Below are 18,989 nucleotides of genomic sequence, written 5' to 3' on the forward strand. Positions count from 1 at the left end.
GTTGATGAAGTGAAAGTGTAGAAATCCATGCAATGGTGTGTGAGCTACAGATGGTCCTCAATCACTAGGTTTTGGTTGATAGGGTAAGAGAGAGGGCGACAGATCCAGGGGAGGAGAGTTGAATGGGCAACCCGGTCAGGTTGCTTTGGGGGGGGGGGGGGGGGGGGGGGGGGGGCAGGATCCGCTGCAGCTAAAAGCCGCATTAATCATGAAACCGTGGCGCTCTGCAGACCCTCACTCTCTTCTCTCTCCCTGTCTGGCGCACAAGCTGCATCAGCTTTATATACATCGTAGTGTATTGCTTTGATGTAGCTCGTGTAACTGGTTTATGCCATTGTGAATACTTGTTTTATACCCATGTTTCAGATTATATTTTTCTTGCGATACAGTCATTAGGGATATGGTAATATCAGTGCGTCATGGTTGGTCCAACCCAAGCCCATCTCCGTGTATATGTTTACCCAACAACTGCTCTTTTATTGTCAGGTGCTGTCAGTTTACTTGAGTATTTTGAATTTATGGTGCTCTGCTGTACTGCATTTCAGATGGAAACACTTCACCTATTATGCCACTCCTGATACCTGTTGTTAGTTCACAGATAAAATGCCCACACCAGACCAGTGCCAATTTTTAAATAAAACTTGCGACATGCTACTTTTAGCTCTAAACGTTTGAGTGACAGACTATTTTACTGGAGTTACTCGATTTGAGTAAAGGATTTGGATACTTTTTCCTCTTCTGCCAAACAGACCTACTTCTGCCTGTATAGACCCAGCTGGCGACTCCAGGTTGTCATAGAAACCCTCAGAGTATTGTGAGGAAACTCAAAGAAAACACTGTTGAAGGCTCTCTTTCTTCCTCTTTCAATTCTCAGCTCCGTCTGTCCCATGTACAGCCTCCCTTTTGCCTATTCTCAGTCACTTTTCAGAACCCAGGCTGCGTCCTGCAATTTTAGTTTTTATGTGTACTCGATAATGGTAGACAACGCTCCTGAATGAATGTTGGACTAAATCTTAAAGAGAAAAGGGTTCTCTAAGTTTATGTAGTCTTGAAGTCATGAAATCTTTGGAAGCTGGAGCTTACTGTTCTGTTCCTAAAGCGTCTCACTGCCTTTGTAAAAGCTGGCTTGTAGCTGATTTTGTATCTCAGTTGGAAAACCTTCTTTTCACCCCATTGTTTTGTGATCTACAGAAACTCTAGCGACACCATGTAAATCACTGCATAAAATCACAAACTGTCAGAAAATAAAGCACCATCTAAAAAGGATTGCAATGAGCTCAAGGTCTTGCTTTAACTGTGCATCGTGTGAAGTTTAAATGGTACGACTGCTATCACAGAGAAATGTTGAGGCCTTTGTGTAGACCTGGCTGTTTGCTGATCACTGAGCTTTAGTTCAAGTACAACTTAATTTGCTTTTAGCTGCAGGCGGGTAGACCACAAAGTTTTTGTGTTGGCCAAAAAATAATACATAGTGAGGTATTTTTTAATTAGTTATGTTTCACATTATTATACTGAAGCACCATCATGAGAGGTGAAAGGAGTAAAGGTAATATAGCATACAGTATGTTAGTCCATTTGTTCTTTGTAATGAACAGAGCTTGACTTATAATTCACGTTGTTGCCTTTTTTGCTGAGGCACCCCAGTGACACTTGTTGCTATGGATACAATTCAACATCACAATAAAGTGACAGCCTATTCAAGTTACCTGCTGGATGTGACAGAGGCTGTGTGTGTCTCAGTGGCATTTCGTTAAATTAGCTGTGGCGAAAACAATGAGCTGGCAGCTGCAGTGGAATTATACTTGTGCATGTAGATAACTAACATTCATCAAGTTCCCTGCCTTCATTATTTTCTTTTCCTGTTTGACCTGGAAACTTGAGGGGAGTGTCTCCCCCCCCCCCAGCTTTATATCTTATGTCACAACACAAAATAATTCCCAATTCTATATTGTCTTTAGGACTAGTTCATACTCAGGTTTAGTTACTCTTGGGTCTATTTTGAACCAGTATGTTTAAAAAGGGACAGTTTCATTAGAATTTAAGATTGTGTAGTAGTAAAATTAATATGCATGTACTAGTTTGGTCTGCTTCCTAGGTAGATTATCCCAAAAACAAATATATTATTCAGTTCAAAGGTGAAATTGTGTAAATGAAATTTGTGTTTGACCTTTCCCAAAGCAATGCCAGCTTTTACACACAGCTCTTCTTCAAGTCTTTTTGTCTATTGCCAAAGGAAACAGTTTTCCTTTGATAGCTTTTAGACTGTCTAAAACACCCCAGATGGGACTTACACAGCCTCTCTCTTAGGAAGCCACTGCCTTTCAATTAATGCATTACGGTCACTGGAGCTTTTCCACCTGTAGAACTGTAAATTAAGTCAAGTTCATTGGAGTATCTCAGTGCCGAAAGCCGGGTTTGATTTCCTTACACTATAAGCTTCTAATATTATGTTTGAAAGAACTTTAAGACGAACTCCTCCCTTTTTCTTAGATTTAAACCGTTGTCAAAGGTATAATCTTAAATAAAATAAAACCCTGCTCATTCTTATATTTACTTTTCTGTGGTATATTAAACAGGTGGCAACATGTTAAGTAAGGGTATTTTTTCAGTAGGGCTTCCACTGTTTCACATGGAGGGAGGGGGGAGAATTGAGTGGCTCTTGGCTGGGTGCCCTTCTCATTGATCCACTTTCTGCATGTGTGTGTGTGTGATCGCAGTCTCATTTAATTAGCATTGAGAATATCTTTACAGCCCACTGGGACTCTATGTGTACGTATGTACCCTATTTCTTGCCATTTATTAACTATGAAGAAAACTGAGAGTGTGTTTGTGTCTGACAAATCAATATCCACCCAGACAAACACATTTTTAAGCCGTATGTGCACAAAGCTGTCATTACCACCAATCATGACTACCTTTTGAACACAAACAGCCACACTAAAGCACATTACACGTATGCACACCCCCACAGAGGGCCTGTGAGTGAGCAGGGCAGTCCATCCAGAGGTTCAGATTAAGCTGCCAACTAATCTGCCTCTGCAGTCTGTAATCTTCTTAAAACACTCGCAATCTGTCCACAGCACTGGGATTAGCATCTGCAGAGACAACAATGCACTTTCACTGTCCTTATATTTGACCACAAAAAGACTGCTTTATGGGTTTAGCATCCTCTGCTTTGCTCTGAAATGGGATCAGTAGGAAAAAAGAATGCTGTCTGTTATTTCCGCTTTTTACTTGTATGGGTTGGATCGTACCTGTTACAGGTCAGTTGGGATAATGCATATCTGTAGGCTTAGAGGTTTTTTCACACCAATAGCTTGCTGTGGGGAAACAAAGACACATTTTCTTTGTAAAACTGACCTGTTTTAAAGTGCACAAGGAAAGTTTGTAGTCCAGGATGAACCACAGAGTCACTCCTACAGACCAACAAAACATATTCTGCTTCAAAAAAACTGAACAACCATGCTATTAACCTTTTTGGTGAATCTTATCGAGTCCTTTTTAACCCTTTCTTTATCATTACTTCGTCCTTTCTTAATCTGTTTTTGATTTTGCATCCCTGCCCTGTTCAGGGTCTACCCTATCTCTCAGTCTGTATTTCATTATTTCTCCTTCCCTCTCTCTCCCTCCATCATTCTCTTTCTGTAGCATAGCTTCAGGGATCCTCTTGTTTCAGATAAGATGCTGATTATGGAACTAAGGCTCTTGAGTTCCTCTTTTTTCCCTGCTTACATTCACATCGACATTAGCATTTCTCAGCATCATTATCACATTGAATCCCCCCCGTCCCGTCCTTGATTTACACATCGGTCCTCCTTTTCTTTTTCCAGCGAGTGCCACTTTGGGGTAAAATCACAAAGGTGTTCACGTTGTTAATGAGTTTTAACAGCAAACAAAAGCACTTTATAGGAGGCATTTTCAGGAGGTGAAGACACACATACACATGGGGGCGCGGGCACACACACAGACTGAAGTCACAGCACATTAACACTTCAATTAATTCAGCGCCTTACATTCTAATTTCCACAGAAGTCAAGATCCCTGACCACCCCCTTCCCTCAAACCACACACACACACACACACACACACACACACACACACACACACACACACACACACACACACACACACAGCAGTGATGTACGGTGCTCTATGCCTCAGCAGACCCCAGCAGTATTACATGCGCCTTATGACATTTTAGGTGCTGGAGAGAGCACAACAAACAAAGCATCGCAAATTACATTTTAATTTGCGATGCTTTGCCTTTTACTCAGGCATATACAAAGGAGCAGAGATGCCTCGTTTTGTACAATATTCTTTATTCAAAGAATACAATAGATAATGAATGCGTCTATGGTGTGAAGGGAGCATGGGAGTGGGCCCTTAGATTTGCTGAGGGGGGTTGCAAGTGACTCTTCCCTGTGGATCGGCTCCACTGACTTCCACACTCACTGGGAGACTGCAACAAAGTTAGAGAAAGAAATAGACAAAGACAGGAGTGGAAAGATGTTTTCCTCAGAGAATTGCCTCTTTGTATTTCTCCTCCTATTTCTTTCTCTCTTTTCCCTTCTCATGATTTCTCTCCATCTGCGCTTTTCTGTTGCTGCTCACTAATGAATTTTTAACCGTCCCATGATTCTCTTCTTTGTTTCTCTCTTACTGTTGGTGTTTGTAAAGATTAGGCGTAATTCAATATCCATCATCATACACCGTCTCCTCCATGAAATTCACAGTGATGTTTCATAGCATGTTTACTTATTAAAGCAGGAAGCTGTGTACCAGTCATGTAAAGGTGCTATATCCTGTCTGACCCTGTCTGAAAGACAAAGTGCTGGTAACCTAATTAAATTCCTCGTAGGACATGTTAGGATTGCTTTGCGTGCTAAACATCTGTTCTAAGTAGATGAAATGGGAGGTAGAGTCTGGCATCTGTGTCTAGGACAGAAGAGTTGTTTCTGGGTTGGAACCATAGCACTGGCTGCTTCCCTGGAGCACCTGGTGCCTGGCTCATATAGTGCTTGCTGGGCTTAGAGGAGAGGGTGGGTGCCCAGATGCTCCTGCGTTCAGCCTGCAGAGCTAAAACTGAAGTATGCTGCCACACTAGCATATACTCATGCGTGCCACACATGCACCTCCTGCTTCAGCTCATGGAGCTCAGCACTTCAGCTTCACAAAAACACATTTGTAAACACTGAATGGAGTCTTATCTAGTTTCATGGATCATGAAATCTGCTCAACCCATAAACCAGGTTCAGTTTCAGTTCAAGTGGAGGCATAAAAATGATCAAAATTGGATTTGGATTTTGCATACAGTATTAATTTCACAGCAGGAAAACTGCTCCAGTGTTTTTTTTTATGTCTTTTTCTCACTTATGTGTTGTACTTATAGCCAATCTTTTGCAAAAATCGTTTCAGTTTGTAGATACTACTCAATAGGAAAACTCATAAAAAAAATCATGATAACAGACAAAATGTTTATTCATGAAAAAAAATTAACTGAAGCATCAAAGAAAAGAAGCTCAGAGGAGGTTGGGTGAAGCTTACTAGTGTAAATGATTCTGCAGAGCTGTGAGTGGTCATTTAATTGCATAGCTTTAACGGTTTATCCTCTGTGCTGACTCATCAACAACTTGTACATCTAAGAACAAACAGACTTGTAGAAAATGTGCTATCGGTTACTTTTTCATTTTGTAATGAAAAAAAGTTGTTTGAGGGGTTTGCAATGTTGACCTTGTGTACAAAAATAAAATTAAGTGTTACAACCTTAGGTTAATTGCAAATGTAGAGTGAAAATGTTGCAAATTGCAGTTATGGGATATTTTGCAGGATTTGCCTTCGTGCTCTCAGGTGGTTTCTCTAAATAATAATAATAGATTGCATTTATATAACGCTTTTCAAGGCACCCAAAGCGCTTTACAATGCCACTATTCATTCACTCTTACATTCATACACTGGTGGAGGCAGCTACAGTTGTAGCCACAGCTGCCCTGGGGCAGACTGACAGAAGCGAGGCTGCCATATCGCGCCATCGGTCCCTCTGGCCAACACCAGTAGGCAAGTAGGGTAAAGTGTCTTGCCCAAGGACACAACGACCAGGACAGAGAGCCCAGGGATCGAACCGGCGACCTTCCGGTTACAGATGCGATTCCCAACCCCCTGAGCCACGGTCGCCCCGTTAAGCTAGTTCTGCCTCTTTTATGTCAGTTGAACGGAGGGAATGGATGGATGGATGGAAAGGTAGGGAGTGAAATAGGTCAGAATGTGACTTAAATATGTTTGTGTTTAACCCTTTCATGTATGAATTATGACAACCTCAATCTTCATTTTTTTCTTAAATATTTTTATTCATCTCTATGCATGAAAAAAAGATTTTGGAGCTTCATTTTTCAACCATGTATTTTTCAAAGAGTTTTTTACATGTCTACTTAAGTGGACAACACTGGCTGACCAGTGGGTGACAGGGTATGGAGTGACACATCAGTGTCCAATGTAGTGGTTTATGTGCAAGTATACCATCAACACTGACACAAATACAAGAAAACAGCTATCCACTGTAGTGACCACTATGAGTAAAAGGGTTAATAACTGTCTGTAAGATGTAAAATGCTTATTTTTGTAACATTGGCTATATACATTTAACAAAATGTGGCCTATTTTGAGACAGACTGTTAGATTAAGCTAACTGGGAGCCGCACGGGAGAGTGAACTTATAGAAAGATTTTATAATCAGCCGTCTCTTATACTCACTGCCACATTCAGAGCAGATCAGACCATACAGCGGCTGATTTCTATCAGAGGCCTGCTCTTTAACATCTATTAATTAGATCTGATTTAAATGTATGGTTTTTTTCTTTTTTTTAGAAATATTTTTGCCTTGATTCCTGAGCACGCATGCACCAGTTCCAAAACTGAACCCACTAAGCCCCCACTTCACCATAACAAATCCCAATTTAATCCATGCATGCTGCTTTTCTTTTTGCTCATCAACCAGGCACACGCGCATACGCACACACACACACACACAGAGTGGGGGGGTGCAACCAGAGTATAACTAAAGAAGTAGGGTAAATTTAAAACAATACTCGTGTCAGTAGAGGGTATATTGTGCCAATAATGATCGCAAAGAATCACTGCATGTTTTATGCTGCTTTTTCTTGTGTTGATCTTTGCATACTACTGTAGTTCATTATAATGACTTGAACTGAAATAGGGCATCATGTGACAGAATCATAGCGTGTGGCTACTCTTAGGCCCTTAAGGTTTGCCATGTCATTAGGATTGTCTTGGTGGCTTCGAGTTTTGGAGATTTGCAGCATGCATATCACTGAGGCTGTAAAAGGCAGTTTATATTTTATTGCAAAAAGAAAGCGGAGCTCGATAATGTAGAAATCTTTTATTTTTTTGAGATATCACACTTGGCACCACCCACGGACGCTAACCCAGTGGTGCTAATTAATCAGTTCTTCTTTGCCGCTCAGTCAGAATTTCTTCAGTTTAAATGTGAATCCAAATAGATAAAATGTTCCAGAAAGATTGGAAAAAAAATTGAGCAGTCATGTAAAAATAGTAAGTGGAAATCTTTATTTTAGACAGATTAAAAACATAGACAAGCAAACATTTCATCTGATCAAACAAATGACGTTTAAAAATAGATATTTTGAATTGATTTGAATGATTTAAGTAACTAAAAATGACATTTCATACATTTGGAAAAATAAGTTCACCTGTGCAGTTTTTGCACCTTCAAATCTAAATCATAAGAATCAGGAATCCCGATCAGAGGTCAAGGATGTGTGGTGTGTGTAGTGTTATTATGCTCAGATCTAAAGATCTCCAACATATTTGGAAGAAACCATTCCCTTGTAAGGACGTTTGGCAGATTTAGTAGTGCAGTTTTGTTGACTGACTGTAAATATTACAGTTGTTGGTATCAAAATACATGGATCTGCAGTAAGGGTGGGTAACCTTACAGTCCTGCCTCATGTAAATAAGACTAAACTTTCGTACTTAACAAACGCTAAGCAAAGGCTTGAGTAGTTGTGACACAATTACATCTGTCCTCTATCCCAAAAGATTTTCATATGATCTTTTTGACAGTTTCTCACCCCTAATTTGCAATTGGATTACATAAAATTTGACCCGCAGGGCTGGCGTGCAATAAAAAAGCCCTTGCTGTTCTAAAAAGAACAGCTTATCGTCAAACTGACGTGGAACATTTATGAAAGACCAGGTCTTTGGGAATAACGTACTTTAACCAGATAAATAAAAGATAGATTTGATTTGCCACAATAACAGTAAACAAAAAGAGCTTTTCAGGGGATGATCCTCATCTGTATGAAGATTTAAATTGAACTGGAAGTTGACCTTTTAACAGTATGAAGATCTTAAGTACTGCTGAAACCCAATGTAATAGCTCAAGAAAAACATATGTACATATTTTGAGGGAGTTTAAAACACACAGTTTATGAAACTGTAGTGTAGAAAGCTAAGAATGTTAAAGACTGGTCAGTGTTTGGCTTCTGAGCCATACTATGTTATTTTATTCAAGTATATCACCTTTGCTTTACACCACTGTATCAAAGCAGATTTAATGTTGACTGGACAGACCAGCAAGCAGCACCCAGACTGTAATCTGTGCACTGTGGGAGAGAAATAAGTAAGAGATGTTTTGTTCCATCTCTGTGAGTGATCACTTTACATGTAAATATATCCCCAATCACAGCACAACTATAAACTTTAACTAGAGCAAACAGTGATATTGTCAGACAGTATTGGCACACACACACACACACACACACACACACACACACACAAAAAAATCAGTAAAGTATACTTTTTATAGTTGCAGCATTGTCACTATTATATTATGTTCAGTAGGTATAATTTATAGTTCACAAACAATGCAGTAATGCATGTTTACACCTTAATCTTTATTTGTGTCTTTAAGTACCCCAAAAAGTATCCTGTACATAAGATTTATTACTTTTATTATGATCTATAAAGCTGCTAATTCCCTTGTACGTGGAACATCAGCCCCCTTTCTAATGACTAAACATTATCCCTCCAATACCACAATTTGCACTTTATCCACTTTTAAATGTTGTTTACAGGCATTCGTGTAAGAGGATTTGACCCACAGACACATAAATACACATTAGAGATGAAATGACGCAGTCCTCACTTGACTGCTGAAATTTACAGCTCAAATCAGCTTATAGCCAGTTAGTATGGCTTTGTGCTTTTGAATAAGCTGTGGTTTAGTATTAGTGACTGTGTGCAAATTCATTACAAGCATACAATAAATGAAAACAAAGATGCATTCTTAATTTATGAAAGCTAAAAGAATTTAATTCTCCATAAAGCAGTTTTAAAAAACTGCAAGCCAGGAGACCCTAAAAAAAGTCTGACGGGAGGAGCTTTGATATTATATTAACTTCTTATGGCCAAGCCACTGGCAGTCAGTAAACAGTTGCATTCTTTTCCAACAGAAACAGAGCACTATGGGCACCCCATTTGAGTCTCCCCTCCACCTGTGCAATTTAAGTCCAGTATTTACTGGTCTGCTGAGAAAAACAAGTATTTCCTTGGCTGGGTATTGGCTTTTCAATTTCACACTGAACTCAGGGAAAGAACATCTTGTGTGAACTAGTGGGTTGGTAGTGCTTTATATGAACTGGCATAGTTTTTATGTGTGTGACCAGTAAATCAAATCGGTAAAGCAAAAGCTGCTTAAAGGTGTATAGAACTACAGATTTAGGTGTTTACTTTCAGAGGAATTAGTGGGACTGCCAATCTGTTTATCTAACAGATACTCAGCATATCCACTGTCAATTTAAAAAGTGTCTTCGGCAAACGAACCAAGCATTGGACTTGGATGTAAGATCCAGTGAATAAGTATTAGCAGTAAATATGCACCGAAAGTGAATTTAGCAGATTTAGTGATGCTGCAACCGTGTATGTGTGTGTGTGCGTGCCTGTGTCAGGGACCCTCTTTAAGGACGAATGGAGGATTCAATCACCTGCTCACAGGTCATTTGTGCTTCTTGATCGAATTGAACTGAGCATCTATCAGAGAGACACACTTGACTGGACTGGTGGACACATACACACAGACACACCCATATATATATATATATATATATATATATATATATATATATATATATATATATATATATATATATATATATATATATATATATATATATCTCAATATAATGGTGCATTTCATGGCTCCCTTACCCCTAGGCCATGACCCTTCTTTCCATCTATCTCACTCTCCTGCTCATTTTTACACATACTCCCCCCCTGCATCCATTCTCAGTATGAGCATTTAGATAGGAAGCCTTCAATTAGCTGGATATGCTTATAGATAATAACTTCTCTGTCAATAGAAGCTGATGGCTGGTGAGTATGATAAGTAATTTTTGGTAATGAGGATGTTAAAAGACCACCCATTCAGCCTTGAGGTCAAGTTCACAGTGTGTGACTGTGTGTATTTATATGCACACGTGAGCTCATAAAACTCGCACCGTAAAGGTGATGGTTTCAATCACACAGCCATGCCAGCCGTGGTGGGACCTGACAGGAATATTTGACAGAGACTCATTTAGAAGTTGTTAATTTGTTCGAGAATGAGTGTGCCACCATATTTGGTGTGTGGTTTTCTGTCATTAACAAAAGCACACATGATTTTTCCTGCACTTGGCAGCTTCACATTGCCCCAGTCTTCTGTGCCAGCTGGTAATAGCACTGGTACTGTAGAATAGATTGTACTTATAAACAGATTTCTTCATTTATCTTTCTTTCTTATACTTTCTTGTGCCATGTTATAAATGTAAGCTGGCAGACCAAGAATGGAAGGGCTATTTTACTGCTTCATACTTCATAAAGCACAACATGGGTTTTAGAGTCGGTGATGAGTCTACAGTCTCATCCTTCTCTTTCCCTTCTCTCTGGAGACTGTGGTCACCTAGAGAAAACAGACGCTTACCTTGGCCTTTGGTGTAAATCGCCCCTCAAATGAGTTCTTACCGTGATCCCCTCACATTGCCTTGGATGACAGCTCTCTTGAGGGAACAATTTAATGATCCCTTGTCTGATGAACACAGGCCAGAGGAATGAATGGAAATGTGTTCTGAAGGGAATATTTGAAACCTGTATTGTCTATCAGGTGGCCTTCCATGAGTGCGGACCTCTTCACCAGAGTGGATTGACCCCTGCAATTTATTACATACACATCTATCACACCTCAGCCCTCAGGGACACTTGTGCAATAATAATATCAGAGCAGCCACATACAACTGGCCATGTGACTTCTTTTCCTGCTGCTGTGGATCCCTGCATGGTATATTAAATGACTGTCTGTGTGGTTTCTCCTTTTGTGATCTTCTGTTCAACATGTTTCATCCTACATCGACTTAAGCTGTTTTCACACGTGTGCGTAATCCGGAACTTTTCTAGGCGTCGCACAACAGTGGTTCAAAAACACAGATCTTCAGAGATGAACAGGTCTGTAATCTGCCCACTCCCTAGTATAAGGTCTGTGTTAGGTCTTGTGCCAGTGTCTAAGAGACAGGTAAAGGTCTGGTACATTCACTCCTAGCAAAGTAGCATCATTTTTTTTCATCCCAACCGGTCACAGCAGATGGCCACCCCTCCCTGAGCCTGTTTCTGCCGGAGGTTTCTTCATGTTAAAGGGGAGTTTTTCCTTCCCACTGTCGCCAAAGTGCTTGCTCATAGAGGGCCACATGATTGTTGGGTTTTTCTCTGTATGTATTATTGGTGGTGGCTGTAGCTCAGGAGGTAGAGCAGGTCATCTACTGATTGGAAGGTTAGTGATTCGATCCCTGGGTCCTCCAGTTTGCATTCCAAGTATCCTTGGGTAACATACTAACCCCAAATTGCTCTCTGATGCGTCCATCGGAGTATGAATGTGTATGAATGGTAGTTAAGAAGCACTAAGAACTTTAGAAAACAGTGCTTGTGTGATTGGGTGAATGTGGCATGTTGTATAGAGCACTTTGAGTACTCCGGGAGAGTAGAAAAGCTCTATATAAGAATCAGTCCATTATTTTAGGGTCTACCTTACAATATAAAGCACCTTGGGGCGACTGTTGTTGTGATTTGGCGCTGTATAAAATTGAAGTGAATGTGTCCTTCCATTTTGACGGTTACTCGGAGAACTCAGTCACATAAACAATATATCCCATAATTCTCCAAAGTTCATATGAGAATAAATCTTAGGTGTAGAGCTGATCGTGTGCTCTGGTTCTCTGGTGCTCCAATAGAATTTCGGGACGTAAGGCTGAGAGTATGATCCAGTATCCATAACCCCATCAATATCCTGAAGGACTCCTTCCTGATCCTTCACCTTCTCTCTAATCACAGCTGCTTTTACCCAATTTTTCCAACTTAATGTGTATGCTGCTTCTTAAAACCTTCCACCAGATCATCTAACACAGTGATATTTTAATATGTTGATTTCATGCATGAATAGCCCAAATCCTGTTTTTCATAAAAGGCATACAGTAATCTGTAACACCTTCAGCTTGGATTAAGTCTTAAATACTATCACATTATTTTAAAGGCTGTGGTAACACAGGGCTAATGAACCAAGAAGTAACTAGGATGACCCAGTTTTAAGTTCTGGGGAGCTTCTTATATCACGTGTAAAAATGTTCTCACAGACACAATCATTTTTAAAAAATGATCATTCACTGTTGCCATAGTTATTTGTCATTTGATTATGATACAAATTACAAAAGAGTTCACATGTGTTGCAAATAGGAACTGAATCAGAGCCACACTTATTGAGCGCTGCTGGACTGTATAAAATAGGCAGCTAATAAATTATGGAAGTGATGAGAACATTTATTAGAGAACCCTTGAGCTCACCGTGGGCATTAATTAAAGCTTCCGCTGCAAACTAAGTTTATATTACATCACTCCAGCAGCCTAAAAGAAAAGTGAAAGCACTTCTTCTTTTTTTTATTTTTTGGGGGGGGGTTGAAACAGCTGAAGTTCAGCAAATTACTGAGCTAAACACTAAAGCGATTTGAGTACAATGTTGCAGTGAAGAAGCACAAACGGTAACAAAACAACTTCGGTGTTGGATAACCTCACAGTCAGAGCCATCCTTCGTTATCACTTCTGCTTTTATGCCACCAAGATAGAAATAGTTGAAACATTTATTTCAACCCTTCAGAAATCAGTGGGTGATATCACGGTAGCTGATATAAATATATAAAGCCAATGTAAAAGTGAAATTTACTGGCCACATGAAGTTGGCTCCAAAACTGAGTCAGTTCCTGTAGAGTATCATTTTAAAGTACCAAACTTTAAAGGATAGATGGACATTATTACAGATTGGTTAAAATATGATTTCATTTCTACAGCTGTATTCCACACTTGTGAAAACAAATTCTTATAAAAACTACACTGTTTACACGGTATTGTTTAAGACAGTCCCGATCAAAAGTTTAAGAACACTTAAAAAAAGGCAAAAAAATTAATTTTGCATGGTTGGATCTTAACAAGGTTCCAAGTAGAGCTTCAACATGCAACAAAAAGAAATGGGAGTGAGACGAAACATTTTTTTAAGCATTGAGCATGCAATTTATTGAAAACAACGCTTAAACTGAAACAGGCTGTTTTACAGCTGATCAAAAGTTTAAGACCACATGTCCAAAAAAAAACCCATAACCCCACCAACACAGAAATCAAAGTTCCAGACATGAACTCAGTAATGAGTAGCTCCACCTTTATTGTTGATCACTTCAATAATCTGTTGCGCCATGCTTGATGTAAGCATTTCCACGGGGTGAGTAGGAACATTTCTCCAAGTGGTGAAGACGGCACAAAGGACATCTACTCTCTGGAACTGTTGTCCATTTTTGTAAACTTCCCTTGCCATCCATCCCCAAAGGTTCTCAAGTGGATTTAGATCACCAATCGTTACCACACAGACGAGGGCCCTCAGTCATGAGGGATGCTCTCTGCAACCTCTGGACATAGCCAGCAGCTGTTTGATGCCTCCGCACTTCTTGAAGCTCCATTGTTCCACTGAAGGAAAAAGCACCCCAGACCATTATGTCTGGGGACCACTGTGGCGCATAGAAAACATCTCAGGTGGGATTTCCTTGTCATTTCAGTAACGTTGGAAACCATCAGGTTCATCAATGTTAAATTCTTTTCTCATCAGAGAATAAAACTTTGCAAAAGAGCACCAAACATGGGACATTGAAAGCTGGAAGAAAGTTCAAACCGTCAGTTCTGTGGTGTTCAAAGGGACGAGGGCTTTGAAGAGTTTTTTTTTAATTTTTTAATTTTAATTTTAATTTTTTTTTGAAGCCCTTCAGTCTCAGATGGCGTCTGATGGTTATGGGGCTACAGTCAGCCTTAATTTGGGTCGAAGATCGTCCAGTGTCTTGACAGACAGCTAATTGGATCCTCCGGCTCAGTGCTGGTGAAATTTTTTTGGGTCCTCCACTTGACTTCTTTGTTCCAAAACACTTAGGATCATTTAAGAAATTCCAAATAACTGTCTTACTGTAGACACCCTGCTTATTCAGTTCAACAACCCAACCACATTTAGAATGGGAAAGCTTTTTTACCTATGCCATCAAAACATCATGACAGTATGACTATCTGACAGGAAATGACAATGAGTCCACATTTTTGCACAGATTTGGCCTTTTAAAGGCATGTGGTCCTAAACTTTTGATCGGCTGTAAAACGGTCTGTTTCAGTTTAAGTGTTATTTTCAATAAACTGCAAGCTCAAAAAAAACGTTTTGTCTCACTCCCATTTCTTCTTGTTGCATGTTGAAGCTCTACTTGGAACCTTGTGAAGATCCAACCATTCAAAATATGATTTTTTTTTTGCCATTTTTCAAGTGGTGATCTGGACTATATAAATGGATGATTTCTTTATGGACGATTAAGACTGTGGCAATTATTGAAACACCTCATACTGAAACAGCCACACCTCATCGGATGGCTTAAGCATTGACGTGTTTGTCGTTAAGTTTGTGGAGCCATTCTCAAGTGTGCTTTGTGACTGGGGCAGGAAGATTCCCAAGGGTGTTGCTGTAAATTAAGACAACAGCAGAATAGGGAGGGAAGGAAGAAACGAGGAACAATTCCAGGTGTTGCAGAGCATTTAATCACTCACCTGTGTGACTAATGAGACCACACCACACAAACACACCCATATGTGCTCACATGTACATGCACACCCACAGACTGGTGGGACTAATTACCCAAACTCTACTACGGTGAACACACTGCCACAGCACAACTGGTAAGCCTCATTGAAATGCGTATGCAAATACACAACAGCTTGCCGTTGCTTCTTTAACTCATTACGCACTCGTCTCCTACTCTTCTCTTTACTCTGTCGCCATCCGAAGGAGTCACGGGAGGAGGATTAGTGAAAAGAGAGCAGAGCATTACCTAGTAGGTCAGATAGAAGCAGCTATTCTCCATGCAGGCTGTGGCTGCAGGCAGTGCTACAGGTAACAAACACATCAGTCACATACACAGCACACCTGTTACTGTACAGATGGCAAGCCCTGGGAGAGAGGCAGGCAGAGCAATGAAGAAAGATGAGCAATCAGACACACAGGGAAACACAGAGGAGAAGACAAAGAAGAGGGAGGAATGATATTTTTCATGGGTAGATTGTTAAAGCAGATCGAGGACAGGGAGATTTAGGGGGTGTTGCCGGGTCAGGGGAGCTGTACCTGTTTGTGTACAGCTGCGATAACGGGAATAGGGCTGAGGGAAAGATGGAGGACATAAGAGGAAGGAGCGAAAAAAAGGAGGGATTTCCTCACCTGTGCTTTCTGCCTGGAGCAGATAGTACTGTGTAATCTAGTGAGCCTCTCTCTATGCTCTCTGTATATCATTATACATACTCACATCTGCATCTTTTTTATCTCTTTTTCTCGTCCAGCTTCACATAAGAAATAATCCTCATCATTACCCATATCCTTATCAAAGACACCGTAACATTCTGAAAAGCTGCCTCTGCTCTTGAGATCTGAAATGATCATTTTGTCCTCTGTAATCATTGAATAAAAAGGTTTTAGTGTATGTCTGCGAGTATATGAATGTGTGTGTGTGTGTGTCTGTAAAATATAAATGTGTGTGGAGATGTGGCTGTGCCCCAAGCTACATATCTTAATCTCCTATCTATTAGTATATTCAGAATTCTCCTTTAGCTGGTGGAGGCATCTGATAGGCTAATTTAAAACCCCCGCTGGCCTTCATCCTGCTCCTGGAAGTGAAGAGGACAACGTGTCTTGGGAGTGAGATGAGAAGGAAGAAAGAAATACTCCAGCCTTTTTCCTCACAGCCTCTCTCATGACTAATCTAGCTGAATTCTGAGTGAGGTAGTCGAGGTGGTTTGGAAAATACAAATTTTCAATCAAAATTGACCTAAAAAATATACTGTTATGATGCTATGGAGGGGATTTCCATGCACAATAGATGCATGTATTTATTTAAATACTGTAAAACCAAATTTTTAGTATTATGATGCTTATATAACTTTAAATATTTAAACATTTGTGATGATTTGAGAGACCTTTTTAAGAATGTAGTAGAATTAAACAAAAAAAAAGCCTTTTAACTGATCAAATAATCACATTTGTATTCCAGCAAGTCAAAGAAATCCTTGAGTGGTTATCTTTTTGTTCTTTCAAATGCACTACTCCAACATTAATTTCTTGTTCAGTAGCTCTGCCGTTGTAAGACTTAAATGTGACATTTTGAGACATTTATGAATGTAGGTGTTCTTTCCTGTTTAACCACATAAATTCAGTGAGACATTAAAAAAGTCCAATCTAGCACTGGTAGTATTTTCAGGGTGCAAAAATCCTAAAAATAAGAATATTTCTTCTTCACGTTTCCATTCAAATTTTATTCTCTCATAATAGAAGCAAATGCTACAATTAATTTTATGTGTCTTATTCCTGAAGTAGAATCTACTGGCTGTGATATTAATCCACACAGATGCAATGGAGTTCATGCAGGGCACACAGTCAGCCTCAGCTTTTCTGTGAGTTTGGCAGCGGGCAGTGTTGTGTATACACTGTGTGTGTTTGTGTTTTAGTGTGTGTTTCAGAGAGAAAGAGAGCAAGGAGGAGGAAAGGGAGAATCAGATTGCCTATTCCAGTCACACAGATTATCTTCCACTTCTCAGCCTGTGACAGCACATTTCCTTCCCTCTTCATGCTGGTTGCCTCTTCTCTACCAGCACTCTCTCTCTCCTCTCCCTCCTCCTCCTCTTCAGCCTTCCCTCTCAAATGAAAATGTAAATTAAAATTCGCTTTATTTGCGTGACAATGATCTTTATGTAACCCAACTGACATAAAAATAATAATATTAGAATTCTTGTTGTTCCCTTACCTTTTGCATCACCATTTTTACTCTCCTCTTCTTTTCTCCCTGCCCCCCCTTTTGCTTTCCTTCCACCTCTTCCCTCTGTGCTGGTGTATGTATTGGTATCATTAGCAGCATCACCATGATGGATGACACTAAGAGGCTGAGGCCCAGTGGGGTGGAGCTCTGTTTAAGCACACAATAATTACCTGTGCCACATACACATAAGCCATTTTCACACGTGCACTTGCAGACCTGAACTTTTCTAGATGTTTACCAAGACGTGACAGAGAAACGTGTGAGAATGCAAACGCCCGATGCATTTGGATCGGACATCAGTCGTCTCTTAGCCTGTCAGCTATATTGGTATAAAGCCTGTGTGATATCAGATTATGCCCAGTTCTACCAGTATGAGAACAACTGTGAAATCACTCAGTGGGTGTCGTGTGTACTGCTTCCTCTATTCTCTTCTACCTGCTACCCTGGTAGCACCATCATCTAAACTGAATGGAGTCTTGTAGATAGTGAGAATTCATCGGAAGTAGTCCGTCTCTTGTTGTGTGCTTCAAGTGAAAAAGGACATCAAAGTGTTTGTGTGAAAATGGTTGCACATACAGAAGCAAGCATGGATGTTTCGCACCGATACTGTCTGTGTGTGTAGCTGAACATCTGTCTTTAACTATTGCACGGCTTCTTTTGCATGACTTTTACATGAATGTTAACATCCCTTCCTTCTTTCTTCTGTTTTCGGTCTCATATACACATATACAAACACTCACTCTCAGAAACACACACAGCATTTTCTGAGTTTTAAGAGCTTTGTATCGACTCCGAGCCCCGTGGGGAAGTGAATGCCAATAGCCCCTCCGCTCTGTGAGTGTTCAGACAGCCCAGCAGTCCAATAGACCACGGGGTGCTAAAAGGGGCTATTTCAAGAGCTGGCAGAAAGTTTTCACCTCCAGGAAACTTTCACAGAGATTTTTGCACGTTGTCATAGTTGTGTACTTGTGTGTGTGTTTGGCTGGAAATGGTTGCCCACAAGTTCAAAAGAGTTGGGAATTCAAAGAAGGAAATTATGCAAATTGTGTCCTGACTATGACAATCCTGCTGTGATTCACTTTCAGGCTGATGACATCAGTGGATGCTGTATTCTTTATCTGGGCTTGGTGTGCCATGTGCATGTCTGTCTTTGTGAAAGAAAGATGGATGGATCTCCAGAAAGTACATAACAACTGTAAGATATGAAAGTATTAAATAGCCAACCTGCTGTGCTAGATTTGGAGCTGTTACTCCCATGTGAAGTGGGTGGGAGCGGATCATGTTGTCAGAGTCCATAAAAAACAACAAGGCCTTATCAAACACGGACGCTCGGTTAAGATTGATTTTGTTTGGCTGTCTGTATTAACTGGAAGGGCAGGCGACTGTGACAGTGTGCGTGGGCGATTAGACACACGGGCAGGAGGCAGGAGCTGTAACTGACTGATGGCCATTAGCGGTACAAGGTAGCACAGGGGAGTGCTAGGTGGGAGATGCGTTTCTACCCCCTTGGGAATTTCTTCCTGGGGTTCAACCTAGGCATTCCCTCAGCGCACTAACTGGCCT

At 40.3% G+C, this 18,989-nt stretch overlaps 1 protein-coding gene across 7 annotated transcripts in view; it reads left to right on the forward strand.

Annotated features, from left to right (window-relative positions):
- dab1a (DAB adaptor protein 1a) overlaps nt 1-18,989 on the forward strand; it is a 232,936-nt gene that overhangs the window by 150,977 nt on the left and 62,970 nt on the right. The gene's annotated exons all lie outside the window — the stretch shown is intronic.

Source organism: Aulonocara stuartgranti, assembly GCF_965226115.1.
Source record: "Aulonocara stuartgranti genome assembly, chromosome: 23".
Classification (NCBI taxonomy): Eukaryota; Metazoa; Chordata; class Actinopteri; order Cichliformes; family Cichlidae; genus Aulonocara; species Aulonocara stuartgranti.